The sequence below is a fragment of the Triticum dicoccoides genome, chromosome 5B (genome assembly GCF_002162155.2).
Source record: "Triticum dicoccoides isolate Atlit2015 ecotype Zavitan chromosome 5B, WEW_v2.0, whole genome shotgun sequence".
Taxonomy (NCBI): domain Eukaryota; kingdom Viridiplantae; phylum Streptophyta; class Magnoliopsida; order Poales; family Poaceae; genus Triticum; species Triticum dicoccoides.
The window spans coordinates 548,189,523-548,213,945 of NC_041389.1; the positions used below are offsets into that span (position 1 = coordinate 548,189,523).

The 24,423-nt window shown below is 48.4% G+C and overlaps 1 pseudogene; it reads left to right on the forward strand.

The window, feature by feature from the left end:
* Window positions 1-1,276: 1,276 nt before the first annotated feature.
* LOC119310033 lies at window positions 1,277-2,274 on the forward strand (annotated as a pseudogene).
* Window positions 2,275-24,423: the final 22,149 nt, after the last annotated feature.

Sequence of the window (24,423 nt, forward strand, 5' to 3'; positions counted from 1 at the left end):
TGTCAAAATTAGAAAGGAAATGGAAAACAACATTGCTTAATCTAGAGTTTGCATCCGTTTGGATAAAGGATTAAGGCAGCAGAATGATCATTGGTGATGTTAACATGAACTGAAATTCTGAAACGGACCAATATCTATCTTGACACACCGGAGAACAGCTCCTGATTTTTTTCCCTTCAGATTTAACAATTTGATCATCTTTCGAAAATGTTGCCTAATGAAACATATTTTCAAAAATGCAAAGGACAAGTCAGCAAAATTTCTAGGCTGACAGGAACAAGACACACAGTGACTAGTTTTTCGCCAAGGAAAAGATATCAAAAGACGGCGGCCTCTGTGTACATAATGTCATAGTAAGTGTATCCCATGAGAGTGTGTGCCAGTCTCTCTGGGCAGTGTTGGCTCATGGTTCCCACTTCCACCATATCCCACTCGTCCCAGATCTCAAAGATTTTCTCACTGCGGCCATCCTCAAGGCGATGCATGCAAATCCCCCGTCACCGTAGCAGTAGATGCAGTTGCATTCGATGCCCTGGAGATTAGGCTGGTCATAGTGGGGAGTATCATATATTAGTATCATGCATATGATACTAGTGTATGATAATACACTCATAATGTATAGTATTATAGATTAGTATCATAACCACAAAAATTACAACGCCGCAAACCCGCTTCAGGACTGCCCCCGCGTCGCTCCTAGGAGCGGCACGAGCGGATCCCAGCGCCGGCGCCACCACTACTCCCCATCCCCTCCCACCCTCTCGCCGTCGCCGGCGCACGCCAGCGGGCAAAGCCCCCAGGCGGCTGGTGGCGGCGGGATTTGTTTCCCCACGCGCGCAGGTGGTGGTCGGGGCTCGGGTGCTGCAAGTCAACGGCGGCTCCGGCGGCTGGATCTGGCCCCTGGCGGCGCTCAGGCGGCTCTGTCTGTGCGTGGCGGCTACGTGTGGCAGGCGGCTTCTGCTGCTCGCCGTTGGCCCTCGCGGTGGCTGCCGCGGGAGGTGCGGGCTGTGGCCCTCGGAGGCGGGCGGGGCGTGTATCTGCTCGCGGGCGGCTGCGATGGAGGTGCGGCGTGGACGCTCTTGAGGCCGGCGGCGCGGATCTGCCTCCTGGGGTCGTGGGCAGGGTCCGACGACGTGGGGCGAGCGTGTGGAGATGTGCTTCGGCTGCAGCGGGGCGGATCTGAGAGCGTGATGGCGGGTGGTGCTTGGACGCCGGGGCGGCGGCCCCGGACCTCTTCATTGGCAACGGCGGCTGTGGTGGTTGCGTGGGCAGCGCCATGGCTGGAGCTCGGGGGCGTCGGTGCTCTGCGGCAGTGCGGCAGCCGTCGGTCGCGCCAGGGACGCTTGGTGCTGGCCGGAGGGTTGGCTGCTGCTGTTGCGCGGGGCTTCGGATCTGACCAGACGTGGCCAGTTTTGGCTCCTACAGTGGTGATGGGATAGCCTTGTCGACGGCTCTGTGTGGTGCGGGTGGCGGCGGCGAGGCTGTTCTGATCGGTGGCTCCGGGCTCTGGAGGTTGGTGGTGGTTCAGGCAGGCGGTGGCTCTCGTGTGCCGGTGTGAGGGAAGGGCTTCCTTTGGCTGCTCGGGGCGAAAGCCTTGCTCCGGCCTTGGCCGAAGCCGGCGGCGGCGATGCCTATGGGCGCCGCACACCTTCTTGGAGGCGTCGTCGTTCGAGGGCCTTCGACCTCTTCTCTCACACTCCGGGGGAAACACTTGCTCCAGTTCTTGGAGCGGACTCCGGGGGAAACCCTTGCTCCAGGTTCTTGGAGCGGATGATGGCGACGCTTCGGTGTCGCGGTCCTTCTTGGAGGCATCGTTCTGGAGTGGCATTGGCCTGTGAGAGTCATCGGCTCGGGTGGTGCGCGGCCTCGGGGCCGGCGTGGAAGTCGGAGCGGCGGCTCCGGATCTCGTCGTCATGGAGGGGGTGCCGGCATTGGTCATGTGGGTGGCAGTGTCGTTGGCCAGCCTGGTGCGCGGCCTTGGGGTCGGCGTGGATGTCGGAGCGGCGGCTCCGGATTCGGTGGTTGGATGTCGGCTCCGGTTGCTCGGGTGACGAAGCCGACGGCTTGCCTGGTGCGCGGCCTCGGGGTCGGCGTGTAGGTTTTCTGTCTGTACGTCGGAGCGGCGGCTCCGGAGATGGTTGTAGGGTGTCGGCTCCGGTTGCTCGGGCAGCAGAGCAGGCGGCTCGCCTGGTGCGCGGCCTTGGGGTCGGCGTGGATGCCGGAGCGGTGACTTCGGTCTTGGTTGTAGGGTGTCGGCTACGGGTTGCTTGGGTGACGGAGCCGACGGCTCGGATGGAGCGCGGCCCCGGGGTCGGCGTGTGTTGATGGTGCCTTGTTGAGGGCGTGTGTTGTAACGGTTTTCGCCCGGGTTTCCGTTAATTAACCGGGCAACTCTCTTCTGCTTAATGAATGAAAGTGGCAAATCTTTTGCCCTGTTTCAAAAAAAAAAAGATTAGTATCATAGATGGTCTCATTTATTTCCATGCATGACACATAGTAGCATCACATTTATTATATTACGGTATCTACCTATATTACTATAACCATCTCTCTCTTTTTTAATTGCCTGCCACATAAGGCTGCTCATAGCAAGTAACATAACACAATCCAAGAAAGTTTGCTTACATGGCATGTATTTAATGAAGAGAGAGATGGTTGGAGTAACATAATATGTTACTGTAACATAATATGTTACTGTAACATAACACATCTCAAGGCAAAATAAGTCTACATCTTAATAAATGATGGCTTGCATGATACTACATACATGTTACTCCGTGATAACATAGACTAGTAACATATGTATGTTACTAGTCTAAGTTACTCCCCACTATGACCAGCCTAAGCATGTTTGCAATTCCCCAAAACGTGATACTACTTATATTACCCCCGCTATGACCAGCCTAAGGCCAGCCTTAGCGTCCACGGATAGACAACGTTGTTTGCCAAGAAAGATGGCACGACTTCCAATGGTCTTGATCTGCTCCAAAGTTCCATTCCCGATGTCCACCCTGAACACCTGCATCAGTCCAAATGGAAAAATCACATGTCGCACACGGAGCAGCTAGCTCGCCTGCGTTGTCGACGAGGAAGGTGGGAGTCGTGAGACGGTTGTACTTCCAGAGGGCGGTTACGATGGTGGTGATCTTGGGTTTCTGGTCGAGCCTGCAGTTGTGTTCAACTACAGCGACCGAGCCTCTCATGTCCGCTGCGTACGCTCGTCCTTCGAAGGCCACCATGGCCCTGAGCTCCTCCACGGCCGGCTTGGCTTCAAACACTGCCTCTCGGTTGAAGGCATCGTCCCAGGTCGGGTCGATGCACCCGCCATAGCTGAAACCAAAACGGCTGTAGAGCACCATTGGTGAAGAGCCCGCCGCGAACATCTCCCTAATGCTCTGTGTGACACTGAGGAATTGGACGGTAGTAACGGCCAAGCTTACAAGGTGGCCAGTGAAGGGGTTGAGGGTGAACATCCACGACCCGGCCACCAGGACGAGGCGGCCGTCCTCCGAGAAGGCAACGCAGGTGAAGTTGCGGAGTATCGGCAGGTCCTTCCACAGGAAGCGGCCAGCGTCGACATGAAGGAACAGGCAGCGGGGAATGCCGCCGTCGTTCCCGGCGAGCTTCTCGATCATGGCCCATCGCCGAGGATGGAAACGATGGTCCATGACACGCGGGTCGTCGGTGGAGACGCGCCAGTTGTGGCACACGGCGCGGAGGCTCATGTAGTAGTCGAGGTCGTTGGTGGCGAGGAAGACGTCTGCGATGCGCCTAACGAGGTCGGGGGGAAGCGACGACCAGTCCACGGTGCACGACATAATCGATCGGTCGCACAAAACTCACTGGGGAAGACGATGGTTGTGGTAACTCAGTCTTGTCGATTACTACCTTTTTTATCCTTTTTTTGCCAGTTCCACCCTTGATGCAATTGGGTCCGACTTTTTTTCACCTCGGTTGCTCCGCCATCAACTCGCAACTAGGTTTTATTTCGCTCTTTTCTCGTGAGTTTCCTTCAAAAGCAAAGTAACCCTGCCATACATTTTCAGTAGGTTTTTCCCCAAGAAGGCTCAGATCTGGCGGTGTCATTTTTTGTCTATCTTGTTTTATGCAACTAATGCAAAAAAAAGTTAGGTCACTACTCTAGATCCTAGTTTTATGACCCTAGATCTGCCACTACTCCCGGCAACAATCACGGAAAATACATGGATGAAACCAGTCTAATATACACCCACTTCGAAAAATACATTTTTAAGTCCCGAAAAAATCAAAAGCACCTTCTACGTGCGTGCAGAAAAGTTTTTGCGGGAAAACAACTATTTTGTTGGCCTGCGCAAGAAAGATAAATAAATGTGTCCTCAAACGCTATTTAAAATTGTTCAGTGGGTATTGGTAAAAGGGTTCACTGTATATATTAAAAGAAGTTCACCGTACAAGTTCAAGTTCAATGTATATTAAAAAAGTTCATGATATATTAAATATTTGTTCAGTGGGTATTTGAAAAAGTGTTTGTCGTATATTTTAGAATTTTTTCATGTGTATTTAAAAGAAATGTCCTAGTACACATCATGTAGCAGGAGCAAACATGACATGCAAAACAAGAGCAAATATTTACATGTAGAGCAGCATGAGCAAATATTTCTTAGAACCAAATCTGAACTAGCCTCATACATGTACTTGAGCTCATCGGGGAAAAGAGCAACATGAGAAGATCCTAGTGGCATCATACAATTCAATCAAGCAGTATATCAACCACAAATAGAAGAAGCCAGAGCAGAGCATGCATAACTTGCGGAGATAAAACAGAGTCGAGAGGGAGGGGATCGACATTCCCTGGTGTGGTTGGGCATCGGCACAGCCGTGGGGTCGTGTCCTGCTCATCCTCCTCGACTATTTCGTTTATGGACAGCATCCACCTGCTCCAATTAACCAAAAAGGAAAAAGGTTTAGAATTAGAAATTCATCATATCAAATAGATTCAGACTCAAGAGCACCACTCATCATACCACAACCATTTTTCGTCAAATAATATAGCTGCCAAGCACTTCACACTCTAAATGATAAACTCCCATCGAATCCCTAGCTGACGACACGATCGGCGAATGCAGCCACCATCACTGCCATGAAGCCTAACGAAGAGTTCACTAGGCGGATCGCCGCCTAGAGCCGTCGCCCTAGCGTCAATCAAAACCCAAACCTAGCATCACCCCAAGCCCCATTGGCGCCCCCACCTACCACCACCAGGACAGGGCAGAGGGAAGCAGGCTCGAACGGTAAAAGAAAGAGCGGCGGATGGAGCACGACCAACTAGATCCATGGCCTCCACACCAGCCCACGGTCGGGTGAGGGGGTCGCCGCCCCCCTGACCGCGGTCACCTGATAAGAGCATCTCTAGCAGACCCCTTAAAAACACCAAACCTGTAAAATTCCAACAAATTTATGGTTCCGGATCAATTTTGTGTCCAGAACAGACCACGTAAAAGTTCGGGGAACCGTAGACGTTTTACAGGCCATCGAAAACGCGAGCCTCTGCCCTCTAGTTCTATAGGTCCGAGGACAGTATACATGTCACGAACTGGATCCTTCCACCGCCATCCATACCACCTGTATCCAGCCGTCGATTTCTCCCTGCTCCAACAAAATTCTGCACTGCAAAAGGATCGAGCGCGTGCATGCGGCCATGGCTGATCCCATTCGTGCTCAACGCGAGGAAGAGGAACGGGATGCGGCGCTCCGTGACACCGGCGGCTCCGTATTTGACAGCTTGAATCGATTGGGCACGGTGACGGGAGCTAGCTAGCTAGCTAGCTTCTGAATCGATTGCCCACGGTGACGGGAGCTAGCTAGCTTCTGGGCCAATTCAAGCGGTGACGGCGACGCTGGGGCGCTTTCTGCGAGCCGTTCTGGATGCCGGCGGCACCGTATTTGGCCGCTTTGTGCTCTGTCCGCAGGCTTCGTAGGAGTGAGCTAGCTGCCCGTGAACACAGGCAAGAGAAAGAAGAAGACGTGGGGGAAAATATACGCGAATATTCGGTTTTCTAGTCTAAGCTTAAAGGATCTGCTCGGCCGCAGCTCAAACCAACTCTTAAAATGTGTTTTCCGCGAATTGAAAACCGCATTTTCAGTTTTTTGATTTAAGGTTCTGCTAGAGATGCTCTGATGGCAGTTGCCGCAACGCCCTTGGCTACAACCACCACCAGGGTCAAGGATCTTGGTCACATGACCTAGATCTGGGCCAGGACGAGCCACCCTGGTTGGGGCGCCCCTAGGCCAAGGGTGGCAGGATGCCAGCCCTCCATGTATCGTCAGCCGTAGTGTGGCTGCAGAATGACGATGGAGTTGCGGAGATCCAATGGTAACCTGTGCTAGTTTACGGGGAGGATCCCGGCTGGGCGACTGACGGCAGCGAATGGAACTGTAGTAAGTCAAATTAGTTGACTTGAATTTGTCTAAATACGAATGTATCTATATTTGTTTAGTGTCTAGATAAATATGGGTCAATTAATTTGGAACGGAGGGAGTATGATCTACAAACTTTCTCTTGTGCCTCAAACCTATAATTTGAACTAAATTTGTGTGCTTAAAGAAAGTACGCAGCTCCTCTGTTCATCTTTTCTTAAATTTGCATTTTGATTGTAGTTAAGTTTCTACGGTACCAACGCTTAATACGAACAATAGTGAGTACGATCATTTCAAATTCAACATTTTCCAGCACAGAGGTTAGTATAAAAGTGATGGATGGTTTCGCCTCATAAAGTCCAGCATATACATAAATCAAGCCTCAGTTGTTTTCACCTACATGCATGGACACTTGTATGGTTCCACGGATGCTGTATATCATGGATTCACGGTCAAGGTGCACAAAGAAGCTACTCCGTTACTTTCTACCAACGGCTGCAGCAGATATGCACTGCTAGCTACTCCCTTCGTTCCGATTTACTCGTCGTGGTTTTAGTTTAAATTTAAACTAAAACCGCGATGAGTAAATCGAAATGGAGAGAGTAGTTACTAGACACCATAATACTGGTATCCGACTAGAACTTGTGCAAGGCTCAAGGGCAGAAAAAGACTCAGCCGTTCCACGGGCCCGAAGAAGAGTTTCTCATCTCTGCCGTCCACAAGATGGTGCATGCAAATCCCATCGTTCTGTGGACGAGGCACGCGGTCGACGTAGTAGACGCAAATCTCATCTCTGCCGTCCACAAGATGGTGCATTTCAATGGCAGGAAGATTGCCAGCATCTACGGACAGACAACGATTGCGGCCAAGGAACATAGCACGGTTTCCTATACATTTGATCGCCTTGAGAATTCTATTCTCGATGTCAACCCTGAAAACCTGCAGGCCGCCATGGGACGACAGGAAGCGCACAAGGAGCAGCTCCCCGGCGTTGTCCACGAGGAACGTCGGCAGGATCTCCTCCTCCCAGCAGCCGGCGATGACGGTGGTGATTAGCTCCAACTCCTCGTCTTGGCGCTGGCCTTTCACGACCACGACGGTTCCCTTGTCGTCGACGGCATATGCGCGGCCTTGATAGGCCACCACGGATCCGAACCCGTCGAGATCTGGGTAAGCTGAGAACTTCGTCATCCAGACGACATCGCTAGTCGGGTCAATGCAGACGCCGTGAAACGGATAGAAGATGTAGAACAACATCGGCGACGAGCCAGCTGCCACCAGTCGTGCGCCGAGGCAGTACAAGTACAGGGGTTTCTTGGAAAAACGGACGAGGTGGCCGGTGAAAGGGTTGAGGACGGCCATCATGTTGAGCCCAAAGGTCTCTTGCAGGACGAGGAGACCGTCCTCAGTGGAGGTGATGTATACGTACCCTCGGAGCGTCAGCACGTTCATCCACAGGAAGCGGCCGGTGCCGGCGTGCAGCAGGAGGCAGCGGCCAGAGTCGCAGTTCAGGGCGTGTGACTGCAGCATGATCCATCCTTGGGGGCGGAACCGCTGGTCGGGGCCACGCGGGTCATCGGTGGCGGCACGCCAGTTGTGGCACACGGCGCGGAGGCTCATGTAGTAGTCGAGGTCGCTGGTGGCGAGGAAGACGTCCGCGATGCTGTTGACGAGCTCGGTGGGTAGTGATGACCAGTCCACCGGCGCCATTGTTGCAGCGCCGTGGCGGTGCTAGTTTGAGCCTCTGGGGAACTGGGGAACGCACAGCCACCGGCTGGAGGGGAATATATGCAGGAGTGCTGCTACACACACGACGGACTGCTGTGTGGACGACAATAGCCGGACGAACTGTGCACGATGGAGTATTTAACGGTGTAGGTTCACTTTGAATCGACGCATGGACGGATTGATGTGCTTCATCGTGCGGAGATCGTCCACAACCGTCGTGTGTGTAGCAGCACTCATATGCAGGCGTGCCGCGCGTGGGCAAAGGAATCTCGAAGGGCGCTGCCATTGATGACAATGACACGCAATACGCTGACCGTCTGACGCTGTGTCTTCCGCGCCGCCGGCGTGCGCGTTCGCACCAACGGCGCGCCTCCTGGACCTGCTTTGGGACCCGGCGCACTCACACGAGTTAAACTGCTTCGCTTCCCAAAGCGGCGGGCTCGTGTCAGACCAGACTAGCTAGCATACCAAAAGGCCGTCGCCCGTTGAGGTTCTCCACGCACCTCCGCTGTCTCGTGCTGCAAACAACACACCGGCGCCTGCGCACGGTGACCATGGCGCGGGCGGCCGACTGGTCATCCCTCCCCTCTGAGCTCATAAGCCGCGTCGCCGACGTCTTCCTCGCCACCAGCGACGTGGACTACTACGCGAGCCTCCGCGCCGTGTGCCGCAACTGGCGCGCCGCCACCGACGACCCGCGCGGGCCGCATCCCCGCTTCCGTCCCCATCGCTGGGTCATGCTCGACGAGCTCGACCGCAACGCCGGCTCCCGCCTCTTCCTCAACATCGAGACCGGGCGCTTCCTACGGAGGGACATCCCCGCGCTCTACTACTGCTTCTACGTCGCCGCCGCCGACGGCCTGCTCGTGCTGCTCGCGAGCAACAGCGAGACCAGGCTCTGCGTCCTCAACCCCATCACCGGCTCCGTAGTCCGGTTCCACGCGACCGTCCACGTGCACCCCCGGGACAATGGCTTGGCCGTGGCCGGCTCCTCGCGGATGGTGCTGACCATCTTCTCCAGCCCAAGCCACGGCGCGTGTTTCGAGCCCACCGTCCCCGGTGTCAACCCGTCGTCCCCGCCGGTGTTCACGGCCGCGCCAACCCTCGACAGCTTCGCCTCCGTGGTGGCGTTCCAAGGCCGCGTGTACGCCGCGGACCGTGCCGGATCGGTCGCGGCTGTGGAGTACACTGGGCCTGACACGACGCCCGAGATCACCATCCTCGTCTCCGGCGACCGGCTGGCGAATACTTACACGTTCCTCGTCGACAGCGCCGGGGACGAGCTGTTGCTGGTACGCGCATCGTCGACGACCGCCACCGGCCGCAGCATTCAGGTCTTCAGAGTGAACCTCGGGACGAACTCTCTGGAGCCAGCCAGGACCATCGGGAACCGCGCTCTCGTCCTCGGTGTCCAGTCCATCTCCGTCGACGTCGGAAATGTCCCCGGCTTGGAAGGGAACTGCGTCTATTATGGCAACGGCTTGTTCCGGCAGACGGGGATCTGCGTCTACTGCATCAACGACGGCAGTGAGGAGGTACTGGCGGCGCACCCCACGGACGAGGAGCGGCGTCGTGGGCAGGGCCGTGTGTTCCCCTTGTCCCTGGCCCAAATTCTCGTGAACTCCGCGTGGCCTTTCCGTGATAGTGATTTTGAAGGTTGGTGAATTTCTTTGAACGAGGTTTCACATTTCCTTAGGAATCTTGATGAATTATGCTGATATTTGGTTGTGTGTACCTTTGTTTGCACTATATCTGCGGGGCCAATAGCTCTTGTGCGACGTTTTTCATGCGAACTGGAAGGAGTGCGATGTTGTTGGAATGAATGGTTGTGATGCGATGTCTTCGAAGCCAACAATAGCTCCAATGCGACATGGCTATGTTTAACCGTGAAATGAAAAACACGAGGGGTTAGCGATTTGAGTTATGACACGCGGGACCCACCAGTTACTCGCATGCGGGTGGGACCCACAACTTATCCACACAAGCATGCCCATGCTCATCAGCATGCCCCGACCCGAGCCAACCATGAGCCCGAGCCAGCTCCCCCCTCCATTGCTTGACCTGCCCCTTTCCTTTCCCACCTTCATCTTCCTCTGCTCCGGCAACGAAGCGTGCCGCCGGCGAGTGATGTCTAGCTCGACTTCGGCCACCCGCCAATCATGGACGCAGTATGGTCCACTGCCGTTGACAAGATGCCTCGATTGCCCGCGCATGGAGCCTCTCAAGCGTTTGACTTGTGTGAGGGAAGAAAATGGCAACCGTGGGCGCGAGTTTGTGAAATGTTTGAGCAAGCCACAGCCGGGGCAGGTTAGATATGTGTTCTTGACGAATCCTATGGTCTAATTTCTCCCAATTTCTTTTTTTTCCTCGAAATAGGGCAGTGGATCTGGGTGGTGGATCTAGGATTCATGCGCCGCCGCCCCCCTGTTTTTCAGGTTCTGAAGAAATGTGGGCATTTTGAGTGGCTCGATGACTATGTTGAAAGGTTGAAATTGGAGGGATCAACCCCAACGCAAGAGCTCAATTTTGGGGGGCGGCTTGCCGTGGAACAAGCCCCCAATTTGGTGGACAGAGCCGATCCGATGATGCACAGTGCAGAACTGAAGTGTGAATTAAATAAAATCGGCAAGCAACTAAAGCATCTGATCGATTTGAAGCAGCAAGCAAATATGATGGCTGGAGCATTTTATGGTTGTGTCATTGCTATGGGTTTAGTTTACTTGATGTTCATCAATCGCTAGAATTTGTTAGAGTTTCAGTTAGTTAGTCAGCTAGTTTCAGGGGTGCCCAGTAGTTTGAGTTAGCCAGGGATCATTTGTTAGATGAATTTGAATTCGTGTGATGCAAAACTTGCTTGAATTATTGTAATGATATTCAGGGGCCCTATTCAGTGTTCATGCTCTGTTTCCTCTGTTTTTGTTCTTCAGTTAACAGAGTACACACCCAAATTCAGCTTCTAGTAAAAAACAATACTGGGCCGCCGAATAGATGTTGGGCCATGAGAAAATGGGCCCTGAGAAAATAACCATGCCCAAAATAGAGACCCACCCGCGTAGGGGCACCAGCCCACCTCTAACTTCGGCAAATAAAATGTTACTTGTTTTTACTTTGGCCTTTTTCTTGCACTAAATTTTGTGATGGATCATTTTTTGATGCACTAAAACTAAATGTTACTTGTTTTATGCATGTCTACGGTTCCATGGACTAAATTGGTTGCATGCTTGCATGAAGTAAATTAGTTTGCATTTCCTAGTTGCATGTCCATAGTGGGTTTGCATGGGGCTCCTAGTTGCATGTCTATGGTTTGGGTCATGACCCATTATTTGGCCAATATTTTGAAGATGGTGTGTGTGGTGATTGGAGTGTAGCAACCCGGGCCCGTAGCAACCCATAGCAATACACAAATAATGGAACAACCCATAGCAATCTACAAATAATAGCACGAAACACACAATATATATAGTAGCATAACGATTATATAGAAGCATAACGATTACAACCCATAGTTCCACGATAGCCTTACAACTTCACGATAGCCTTACAACTTAAAATACTAATACAACTTAATAATAGTAGCATAACGATTACAACTTAAAAACTAATACGATACGATACGCTAGATCGGGGGGCACCAAACGCGTGTTCTTCTTCAGGTTCTTCTCTCCTCCTCCTCCGGGTGAACGCCGGGCCACCTCGCTCCTCCGGGCACCCTTCACTCGTCGTTGTTGATTGGGTACGGGAGCGTGTGCATAACGCCGTTGTTGGGGAAGATGGAGTTGAAGTCGGTGAAAATGTTATGGGTGGTGAAAGCTATGAACTCACAACCAACCCAATACACTCGCCCGAGGAGGTAGAAAGCGTCGAATGGGTTAGTGAACGTAGCGAGGATCCCAACCACAACGCCGTTGTGGGTGACCTCCTAAACATGCTACATCCTCGGAGAGCCGCGGGGGAGGTGGTGGAAGCCGGCCACAAGGAAGAACTCCGTCAACTCCCTTGCGCCCCTCCACCTTGAGATGGCCCAAACCCTAAGGATACTGTCCACGTACACTCCATTCGGGTAGAGCCTTTCCGGCATGGTTGGGGGGAGTTGGTAGGTGGGGGCGTTGTATTGCATGGTGGCTCGAGGGCTCGATCGGGTTTGATGGAAAAGAAGGAAGAAGGAGGGCAGAGGAGGAAGAGGATGGGGTATGGATGAGGAGGGAGAGGAAGACGATAGTGCCTGGCTTAAATAGCCCAAGAGTGACGTGGTTTTTGATTTCTTCGAGTGGTTTCACTGGGTAGAATTAATGGGCGGGCGGCGTTTGGTGGCGCCCCAGGGAAGTGTGTACACGAGCGTGGGAAACGGGCTGCGACGGTTCTGTGCCACCGGTCGCGGGTCAAGGGGGACGGGATCACGCACGCGTCTATGCCGTCGTGGGTCAAGGGGACACGCCTGCCCCGGGTTCTCTGCGTGTGCCGCCCGTGCATTCATGTCATAGCCCATCTTGCTAGGGCCTGGCTAGAGGGCAACGTTCGATCGATGGGAGACGTAACAATAATGGGGTTTTGAGAGGGGTTTTGACTTATTAGGGTTGAGCATAACTAATTCAAAAAAAAATCAAAAAAATATGAAACTTCCGCACATAGTCTTATTATGTCGTATAGTAACGAGAAAAAAATATAAATATAGTTTGCATACATTTTTACGAAAAATCCTTCACAAAATTGCCATTCCTCGGACAATGTAGTATGGAGTTCAAGGGAGAGAGTAGTGCGCACCCGAGAGTAGGTGGGGATTTTGAAAATGAAAAGTGTGAAAACCTCACCAAAACTTCATTTTGGATTGACTAAAAAAGATCTTAACTTATTTTTCTCATTTTCATGTTTTAAACTTGTTATATATATAATTTTCTGTTAAACCTTGTTTTTTCAAAAAGAAAAGAAAATAATAGAAATTTAATTCAATAAATAGTGAGACTTTATATTTACACTACATAGGTAGAATAGATGTGTAGAAAAATTATTTGGCTGGTTTAGAGAAGGTGCCAAAAAAACTTGCTTAAATATGAGGCCGTTTACCCTACCTTTGGAGGTCATTTGAGACACACTTTTCATGACTATGAGTCCAACTTACCAAAAGGGCTCGGAATGATCAGCAAGCAAACATATTTCAGTTGAGGTACTTTAGATAGCATTAAAACATCAATACCCCATCCCTAATTCAAATTTGAGCCCAAATTTGAATTTAAATTTGAATTTTATTTGGCTGTTTTAGACAAGGTACCAAATATTATTACATGCCCCAAATTTTCAAACTGTTCTCTGTTCTACCATTACGAATAGAATAGTGACTACCAGTACGCACCAAGTTACAAATATTATTACATGCCCCAAATTTTCAAACCGTTCTCTGTTCTACCTCTTCCTACCACGTCGTGTGCCCGTCTTCGCCTTAGCACTTCTTGTTTTTGGTTCTACTACACACACAAATTCACTGATCATCTTGGTTTTCTTCACTGGTCTTTTCAACACCTCGCCAACACCCTCGTGATCAGTGTCTTCGGTCTCAATGTTGACAGAAGTTTCAGTTTCTTCAATGTGTACCTCAACATGGGTTTCTTCAGTCTGAACCTCAACATGGGTTTCTTCAGTCTGAACCTCAACACACTCAGGTTCAGTTTCAACCTCGAGAGCAGTTTCTTCAGTCTGAATGTTGACTGCAATTTCAGTTTCTTCGGTGTGCACCTCCACATCAGTTTCTTCAGTCTGAATGTTGACTGCAGCAGGATTTTCTTCAGTCTGCTCAGGCTCAGGCACACTTCTCTTCTTTCTACCGCCATTGACTCTTGCTTTTTTTGTTGGCTAACACTGTTCAACAACAAGGGGCTGACTCACTCGCTTCCTCCTAGCCATTGGGAAAATGTTATAGATATAGTAACTGGAAAAAAGCACCAAATCAAAACACAGACAAATAAAGAAGAACATACTTTGGCTTATCAGGAGTGTAACGGTATTTGACAGATCCCACTCTGTGCCCAAGATCCTGGCACAACTTGCATCTGTTTTTGTTACCTTTCTGTGCCCTTTTTGGCTTTCCATCTTTCTTTCCCTTCTTACTACTCCCACCTTTCTCAAACCATGCCTTGAATCTACTCTGTTTAGGCCTGCCAGCCTTTCTTTTCGTCAAGGGAGGACACATGGAAAATTCAATGTCCACTTCAGGCCACTGAGACTGATCTGTAAGTGGTGGAATTGGAGTAGCATATGCATCCTTGAATCTTGCTACCGAATAATATTCATGCAAATATGGGTGCATGTTTATCTTCGGTTGGGATGCTAAGAAAAGAATGGCATGCTCACATGGTTTACTAGTGTGTTGCCACTCGAGGGAAGTGCAATCATGCAATTCAGTGTTAACAACATGTCTCCTTCTAGTTTTGTTATCTCTAACTTCAGCACCCCAAGGTGAAGATTTTTCAACAAACAAATGTGAAAGATTTCTGCTCTTATTGACCACCTATTGTACCACTGCTGGAAGCTTATCACCTTGCAGACAATCACCTATCCTTTTTCTCAGTTCCCACAACCGCATGAGCATGATCCTGATTTGGTCAACCATGTCATGCATAGGCAAGTCTTTTAACTCCTTCACCTTGTTGTTGAAACTCTCTGCCAAATTGTTGTTGATGTGGTCACACTTGATGGCAGTGTTGAATGCTGACCTGTACCATAACAAAGAATGGTAGGTGTTCAGCCATGGACCAAACTCATCACATGCTGCCATGATCTTATCAAGATGATATTTGTGTGTCTGTCTAGTGTAAGATCTTGCTGCTGGCCACATGCGCCCAAATTCTTCTCCTCTAAATTTTTTGATCAAATTCATCCACAAATGACTGAAGCACTCCCTCTGCTCAGCATGTGGGAAAACATTTTTCACTGAATTTTCAAGCCCCTTACATGCATCTGTGTGTATAGCCAAAGGTGACACTGGCCCTAGGCATCTTTTCAACTGGATCATGAACCATGTCCATGAAGCCTCTGTTTCTGACTGAAACAAGCCAACATCAATAGGAAACATCCAGTTGTGTCCATCTAGAGCATTGCATGCTCCCAACTAACCATTCCACTTGCCTGTCAAAAATGATGAGTCTATGCTAAAATATGGACGGCACCCTGCTTTGAACCCATCGATGCAAGGCTTCAAAGCCATAAAAAACTTGGAGAACTTGACTTCACCTTCGGGTGATACCTCTGTATCTATCTCCACAACACTGCCAGGTGACCTCTTTTCCACCTCTGCTTTGAAGTTGTAAAGCATCCTAAATGTATTTGCCCAATCACCATATAAATTTTTCATTGCCCTTTGTTTTGCCTTCCACGCTGTGGAATATTTCAGTTTAATGGGGTACATATTTTCCAAGTCTACTTTGAGTTTCTTGGCAGTAGTGTTTGGTGTTTTGGCTAAAACTGGGGTGATCTTTTCTGCAACCCAAAGTTGTGATGTCATGGTTGATACTCTCTGTGAACTTGTAATACAAGTATGTTGATTGGGGATTTGGTTAACCCTGATGGTACTTCCATCAGGTTGCAGTCTAGCAGATATGTACCACTTGCAAGGCTTCACAATACCATCAAATCCTTTGCACCTTGCATAGAACTTCTTTCTATCAGTCCAAACAGTCTTGGCATCAAACTCATGTTTCACTGCATAAGTCTTGAAACACATTCTAAACTCCTTCATGCTTGGGAACAACTTGCCTACTTTAATGACAAGGTTCTCTTTGTCATACACATGCACCAGCTCATCATCATGTGCATCATCTACTTCATCTGCAGCTTGTTCCATCAACTGTCAATCTACTTCTTCATCAGCATTAGCAGGCAAACTAGATTCGCCCCTCTCCTGATTATCTCTGTCATCGACTGGAATGCCAAAAAGTTTGGCCATCTCAATGTCAGGCATTGGTGCAATGACCAAATCAGTAGGCTCATCTAATTCAACTACATTCCAATCAACAGTTGCTGCAGTTTCAGTTTCAGTTCCATTCACATGTCCCTCTTCGGCTATTACTGTAAGTTTAGTACACATGGGAATCAATGGCCTCTGTGTAGCCCAATCATCATCTATCATATGCGCAGCCAATTGTGATGGCGCATATCCAACCTTCGAAAAAATGTTCAGATCAACAAGCTCAGCAAAAAAAAATTAGCCCATTTGCTTGTCCAGCCGTTTTGCCGATCGATTTCTTCAACAATCTGTTCACCATCTTCTATTCTAACATACTCTCCTTTCCAATCATCAAACCGCAACAGTGATACTTCTTGCTCTGGACCCCAAACGATATTCTCCCCAATTTTTTCCACCCATTTCTTCACTGTCGTCTCTCCCATGTTATGTAGAACTTGTGGATCAATCTCTATAAACTCAACCTCCCATTTAACAATTGTGTCTCTCTCAATGTTTTGTATGCTACCATCAACTAATTTTTCCTTTGATGGAAAGAAATTGACTGTCAATTTGAAGGTCCGAGCGGCATTATCCCCTCTGTCAGTGGCGGACAGTGTGAGCCCGTGAGAAAGAGCAGACGAGGCCACCCCCTAATTGCATGCAAAATTGGATCGGAGAGAGGCGCATTACATATTCGAAGTTGAATCTGGCGGCTCCATCTCTCCACGGGCTCCCCTCACAACCTATCGATTCCGCAAGCAAAAACAGAGGAAACGAGCTGAGATCTACGGGCCCGAGAGAGGAACGGGAGGGCGACTAGGGTTTGAATTCACTCACCATTTTTTGTCGTTGAGAACGAGGGCTCCGCCGCTGCCACCGAGAATGCAAGATCCGCAGCCACCGGAGAAGAAGGGGGGCAGAGTGGCAGGCCCGACACGGTCGGGCGGCAGGTCACGATCAGCTGTTTTGAGAAACAATTAAGTTGGACCCACATGTCCTAACATAAACGGGCAGGCTTGGTTGACGACCAATTTAACCACATTTAACACCCCATGTGGCCCTGGGCTATTTATACGCTCAAATGTGTCGTACCACAGCCATTCGCTCGAACAACGCCGCATCCTTGCCAATTCACCTCAAAAACGTCGCACAGGAGCTATTGGCCCATATCTGCGGAATAGTTACAAAAATAAACACAACAATTCTGCAACAAACTACAATGGCCGACCGGCCCAACCGTTCCTCGCGCGACGGCACCGGGGTAGCTGCAGCTGCGGGTAACCGCCGGAGCTTCGGGTGGTGATCACAACCCGTCAGGGTTGCTGTAACCGCGACGCCCACACACTAGAATCGACAGCCACCATTGCTGCAACTGGCTAAGACGGAGCACAATTGGCGGCATGTTGTGACTTGTGGATTGATTTGCTTGAACCGGCGACGTGTTTTGCTGCATATATAAAGGGCGGAACCATCCGGGGCACCAGTGCTATAACCGTCGAGCTGGTGAACTGCGTCGACGAGCTGATGAGCGGCACCACAGAGCTGCAAACGGGAGACTGTGGGGGTGAGGTGGGAGGGGGGTGATGAGGCGCTACAGGGAATAGCTGTCGGAGCAAGAAGAAGAGGCCGCGTGCGGGGCGTAGCTGCTGAATCGTGCGATCTTGGGCATGCATATCATGCGGAGCGCGACGACCATCCGAAATTTAGGCCTGTCGTCTGGCATGTAGTGTTGACCTATTACTCCCAAACTTCAAACTGAGATATGTGAACACACTCTGTGAATGAGGGGGCGGGGGTGACTGATGGGGGTAGCCTAGGGTTGGGATGACTGATGGGGGTAGCCGAAGCTGAGGGTTCGATTCTAGCTAGCATGTGCCCGACATGTGTGATGTTTTTCGCACACCATTAACGACCATTTTCCTTGTTACCTCATTTACCTCTTCATGCACTGTATCCTCTCCCCTTCCAATTTTCGGAAATAACGATCCAAATATCTAATAACCTAAAAGTTTTCTAAAGATCCGTTGGAAGTCAACCTTGAATTTCCTTGAACGTTGACAAAAATTTGTTGGACTACTTATTGTTAGTTGAAAGTTCGAAAACATTGGTTGAAAGCTTTATTATTACTAGCATGTTGATCAAACTAACAGAAATCATATAATTACGTGAAAGTTATTTCTTGAAGAGGGAAAGCAGGGGGAGGTTGCTCACTCCGACACCGTCTTTGTGGGTTGTTGGAAAGTAATCACTTGTCTTCTCCAACCATCTCTTATCTTTTTTTTGACGAATACCAACTATCTCTTATCTCATCGAGAGGAAGGTCGAAACTCTCATGTTTCCAATTTAGGACAGTAAAATTGCACCACTTTCCTGCCCTCTCACGCACTAGGCATTTTTGGCCGTCCATTTGCTTGATTTGGAGAATCTCAGCCATTGGATGCATTGTCTATTTCGGCCTGCACGAGACGATAAATTTTATTGCCCAACTGTCCTGAGGGCTGCTGCTGCTCCAGAAGAAAAACCGGTGCATTCTGGTTAACTGGGCATTTCCCTAGCCCAATTTGCTTATCCCCACAAAAGCCTGTCCGATTGGTGGCAAACCTTGCCAAAGAAAAAAAGTAGCACAAACAGACAGGATCGAGACGGTCGTTTCCAGAGGGCGTCGGTCGCTACGATTTCCAGAGAAGGGGGATGGGCGTCGGTCGCTGTGATTTGAAGGGGATTCGGTGCTAGAGGAGGCCGGCATGGATGGTTCGTGTGAGAGAGATTGGGAAGGTGAAGGGGATGCCTTGATTGCTCGGAGGGAGGAGGGGACCCGACGGACGCGGGTGGTTGACGCCATGACTCTTGCTATGAGGAAACTGCCCCACTGCGATTTGAAGATGCAATAAATCTTCAATTTCTTTGCACACTATCATGGCTGGTGATGTGCCCATCCTTTCCACTGCCTCGGGGTACAAGTACTTGTATATACTAGATGATACCCCCGCGTGTTGCTGTGGGAAATTTTGTCAATCTTTTGGAGGTGTATGTATAACAAAGAAAACAGGCAAGGATCGAATGGAGAAATAAAATGCATGGCACCAAGTGAGGCTTTTCTTGGAAAAGCTTACGCAATCATTTCCCATGATGAAGTTAAACTTTCATCAATTAAATGGCATAACTCAAATTTGACACATAGCAGATTGGGGACTCCCAAAATATGGTCACCACATTATAGTTAAGATAACTTCTCGCAGAAAAATATGCAGGGGAAGAAGTTAAAGCGTTTTGAGAGTTGCACACTGAAAATTAATGTACACACATACAACGGGATTGAAAATACAATATATTTAATGAAAAGAAGTACTCCCTCCGTCTAGGTGAGTAAGTCATCTTAGGTTGTGCACCGTGACCAAGGAGGAGGGAAAAACGAGATACCTTAATGTTTATTTGCTAATTAATAGCATTGCATGCAATGAACTAACCACTGCATGTCATGTTTGGTAGTCTCAAGTCATTAAAAGCATGCACACCCCTAGTCTCTTATTGGTTGATATGTGAAGAAACAAGAAACGAGGTAGAAGTTAATGCACCGTGCCTAAGTTTTTTGGGATTATTTGGTTTTCGTAAGATGACTTACACACCTAGACGGAGGGAGTAATGAAAAGTTGCATAGTTGAACAATTTCTGAAGTCTCTGTCGCCGGGGATGCATTCTGATATATGCAAATATCTAGCGTGCCGGAGAGACGCTTAGTTGAAGAATCAAGTTACTACGTAGTAGTAACAGAACTTACCTGCAAGTATATAGACAAAAAAGAATTGAAAGCAACTTTGATGGAGATGAGATAAACAATCATTAATAGTGGTGCTCCCTTTCCTGAAACAAATTTAACTGTGTCCAAGTATATATCGGCTTATCTATCCATCTCTTGTCGAGAAAAAATATTACACTGAATCCAAAAATTGCTTACCAGTATCACCAGCATGAACAAAGGAGGGATGCACTCACCCGTCCATACAATGCAATTCTAAAAACACAAAGAGTCTAGGGTATCGATTCATCATTCCGTACAACAAACTAAGGCAGAGTTGAAAAAATGTATCCAGAGAGGAACTTAATGGCATATACATGTTCCCGGCATCATAGGCCCATGGTTTAAGGCGGTGGGGAAAAGCTGTATATAGAGAGGATTTCCGAATGGCATCTACATGTTGTTGGCATCATAGAGTAGACACCCATGTTGGTGGATGCGGAGCCACCAGCTAGGCTTCTTCAAATGACGCATGGCAAAGGCTTGATGGGAAAAAAAACTCAAGGAAATCTGTGGCCTCCTCTTAACCCAGTAGTTTCTTCACATCAGGTCGAGACATACGTGACGAGATCCGCGACATACGCGACGTGCCAGCGTGTCTAGGGGACTTCGTCCATCTTCTGCTGATTCTGATCCACTCCATATGCGGAAAGATAAGCCGTGAGCAAGCAGAGGATGTTGTCAGGAAGACTTTGGAGGTGTTTGTTGACATTGTGCAGGTGATCATGTCTTCACATATAGGGTTTTGGCTGACAGTACAAGCAAGGCGAAGGACCAATTTGGCTTAATTGAAGCAACCGAATGCAGTACCCGGGCTCAGAAAACAAATATCCCGACGTTTTTGTGTATCTTTCTCTCAAAAGAACTTTGAAACCTTCATATGTTCCATTTTTCTTGGTCACTGCGACACCAAAATGGGTTTATTAGGAGGTTATGATTAGTGTCTATAGCAAGGCTAGAGTGAAACACTTTATTCATCTGTAGAGATTTTGCTTTGGGAGGCAATATCTGAAAGTATTTCCAGAAATACATGCTTACTTGCTCTCCTTGTCTTTCAACTGTAGAGGTATTTCACATCAACAAGATATGGATGTTTTCTGTGTGTTCCTCTTTTTTTTAGCCGAAATTGCAGGAGCTCTGCCTTTGCATTAAAGATAAGGGATTTACAAAAGAGAGTTATAGTCGCCCAGTCGGCGCTGTCTATACATGAACATCAGTTTAAAGGACTAGATCCACTAAATCTAAGTCAGCTTTGATCATACAGCTACTTTTTAATAGCTAATTCAGAACCTCGTGTATTGGAAACTTATAAAACATACACAGTACCATTGATCTGTTTCTCAAGTTTAACTCTTCAGAACTTTATTTGCTTATCTTTTTACAGAAATACAGGTCATTTCCTTGTTTCTCAAGTTTTTTTTTTCTAAATATACTGGAGTATTATTTTGGAAAGCTAACTGTACTTAGGTTAGTTGTTTTTAAGTGTAAGAGTAGATCAATTTTAACATAAAAATGGTTCCAATAGCTACTTTTGTTGTTATATAACACATATTTAAGATCAAAATGACTTGCCTGGTTATTTATATTTATGATACCGAAGCCAATTATGATGAAGCTCTTAGTTAGCGTGTCATTCTCTAGATTTGGAGATATGATATGATTGTATACAATGTCAGACAGTCGAACTACTGAAAATTAGGTTGTGACAGTTTTCTGGTTTTTAGCTGAACCTAGTTGCAGGTATACTGAGTGCTTCCGACAGTACGTGTTGGTTGTTCTCAAAGGTGCAGTGCACTTGGCATTCGGAGGTACCCATGAGCCTACAGCCTACGGTGAGCTGGTTTTCATTGGAGGGCTGAACCCTGGTGTGAACAAGAAGCCGAGCGCCGGCATTGCTTCCATCCTGGAGTGAAAGTTGTCCATCCCCAAGTCCCACTTCTACCTCAAGTTCCATGGTTGAAAGGCAAGCAGACGTTATTTGTCGTCTACTGCTCATTTATGGGTCTTCCTCAGACATCATCATGTTCTCATTGCAATTCTGCTGTTTGTTAGGCCCATCCTGCATAAGAACATGCTCAATGTTTGAATGTTTTTGCATCAAGATTAGATCATGTAAATGTCCATCTGTCGTTTGAACTCGTAGTCGTCGTGTTAGCTTCCACAGTGGCTTCCTTTCTATGCTACTACCTCCTTACCAAAATTTAAGACGTTTTGGTAGTCTACGGAGGTAGAAGATGCTAATTATATGAACTCTAACATTTTTCTTTACCATGCAGTGCTCAGACTTTGGATGGAACGAATTGACCTTTTAGATGCGCCATATGGCCTGGAGTCTTGTATGAACTTCAGAGTTCCTAATATTCTGTCCATTGCCTATGCAAGGAGAAACTGCTGCAGTAAGACGTTTTAATGGTGCCAGTGTTTATGAGTTCCAGAGTACTTGTGTGATCTAGTTGGCTTGGTTTTGGCCTTGCCATGGCAAGGGAATGTCGCAACTGTTTGGTTCGATTCATAATCATGAAGCCTATCTGGTGTCCTCTCTGCTTGTGCTAGCTGTTGAGTTCCAGTGATTTGCTGCATGAACTAAAATTCAGGATTTGCATTTACTTGCACCCTGCAACTGTGGAACATATCTTTGGAGGACATAGGCTCTGTTTGGCGTCACGGTGATCTATGATACTATGATACCCTTCGTTGGCTTAGCTACTTTTGATATGCAAATTTGTTTGATTGGATGTTTGTTTTCTACTGTGTGAAAGAGCACTAGTAGAAAAGGGGGCAATGGTCCAGGCCGGTCCAGCCCATTAGTCCCGGTTCAATCCAGAACTGGAACCAATGGGGGCATTGGACCCGGTTCTTGAGCCCCGGGGGCCGGCCGGGCCACATGGGCCATTGGTCCCGGTTCGGCTGGACCTATTGGTCCCGGTTGGTGGGACGAACCGGGACCAATGCGCCTCGCTCCTGGCCCATCACCATTGGTCCTGGTTGGTGGGACGAACCGGGACCAAAGGGTTGGTCCTCGTTGCGGCCAGAGTTTAGTCCCACCTCGCCAACCGAAGGGGAATCGGACCGGTTTATAAGCCCCTCCCTCTCTGCCATATTGAGCTCCTCTGAAAATGAAAATAGATGCCCTTATATAGGAAAATTAGCCTAAATTCATATGGATTTCGATTGAAATTCGTTATGAATTTAAGTTGATTTTCCTCTATAAGCGCATCTATGCTCATTTCTGAGTAGTTTTTTTATATTTTTTTTCTTTTCTGCTATATTTAATTTTTTCTTTTTATTTCTGAGTTGTAATAAGCCATTAAAAATAAGGATATATGCTCCTTTTTTAGTACAGTTAATCACAACTATTTTTTGCTTCTATTCATTTCTGAGTAGTTTTCTATATAGTTTCTTTTTTCTTTTCTGTTATATTTATTCTTTTGTTTTTATTTCTGAGTTGTAATAAGTCACTAGAAATAAGCATCTATGCTATTTTTTAGTAAAGTTAATCAAAATTGTGTTTTCTTCTATTTATTTCTGAGTGGTTTTTTATATAGTTTTTTTTTCTTTTCTGCTATATTTATTTTTTTCTTTTTATTTCTGAGTTGTAATAAGTCATTAAAAATAAAAAAGAGGCGCAATGCTTGTTAAGACGAAGCCGCTCCCCCGAAGCAATACGAGTGGGTCAACGGTAGTCACACGACGATGCCTTGATCATGGTAACGACATGGAACGCCGCCATCGCCCGCCGTCAGCTCGGTTTTCACCGGTAACTACGTCTCCCTGACTCGCAGCTAGTGCCAGATGACGGATCCCGAGATCCGAACACCCAGCCTCAGGCCGACCACCTCTGACTGAAGAGATGACCACCATCGCCGGCTGCAACGGTCAGAATTATTTTTTAGTAAAGTTAATCAAAATTATTTTTTCTTCTATTTATTTCTGAATTGTAATAAGTCATTAAAAATAAAAAAGAGGCGCAATGCTCGTTAATTGCTTCAAGCCTTTCGGAATAGTGTCAACTGCACTGCACATAGCTCTGTGCAGTCTACCGTATTCCTCAAGGCTTGAAGCTAACCAACGTGCAGGAGCATTGAGCCTCTTCGTCATCGTCTCTGCACTTAGGGCTTATAAACAACTGCGACTGCCTCTCGCTTGGCGAGGTGGGACTAAAAAAACAGCTGCAGGAAGAATCAACAAAAAAATAGCTGCAGAAAATGAAAAAAATGCCTTCTACTGGGCCCCCACGGCCTGAATACGACTAGAAACCCTACTATGGGCCAGGATTCAGGCCCGCAGTAGGCCCAGAAGGCCCATCAGGCAAAGCAATAGCAAGTAGGCCCGAAAGCCTGCGGTGGAGAGGAGCTCGAGAGGGATGCGGCAGTGGGGCTTATAAACCACTGCGCGCCCCTCTCGACTAGCAAGGTGGGACTAAACTTTGGCCCCGAGGCGGACAGCACAGATGCCTTTGGTCCCGGTTGGTGGCACCAACCGGGACTAAAGAGTGGGCATTAGTCCCGGTTGGAGCCACCAACCGGGACCAAAGGTCTTCATTTCCCGCCCTTTGGGCTGCTGAAAAGAG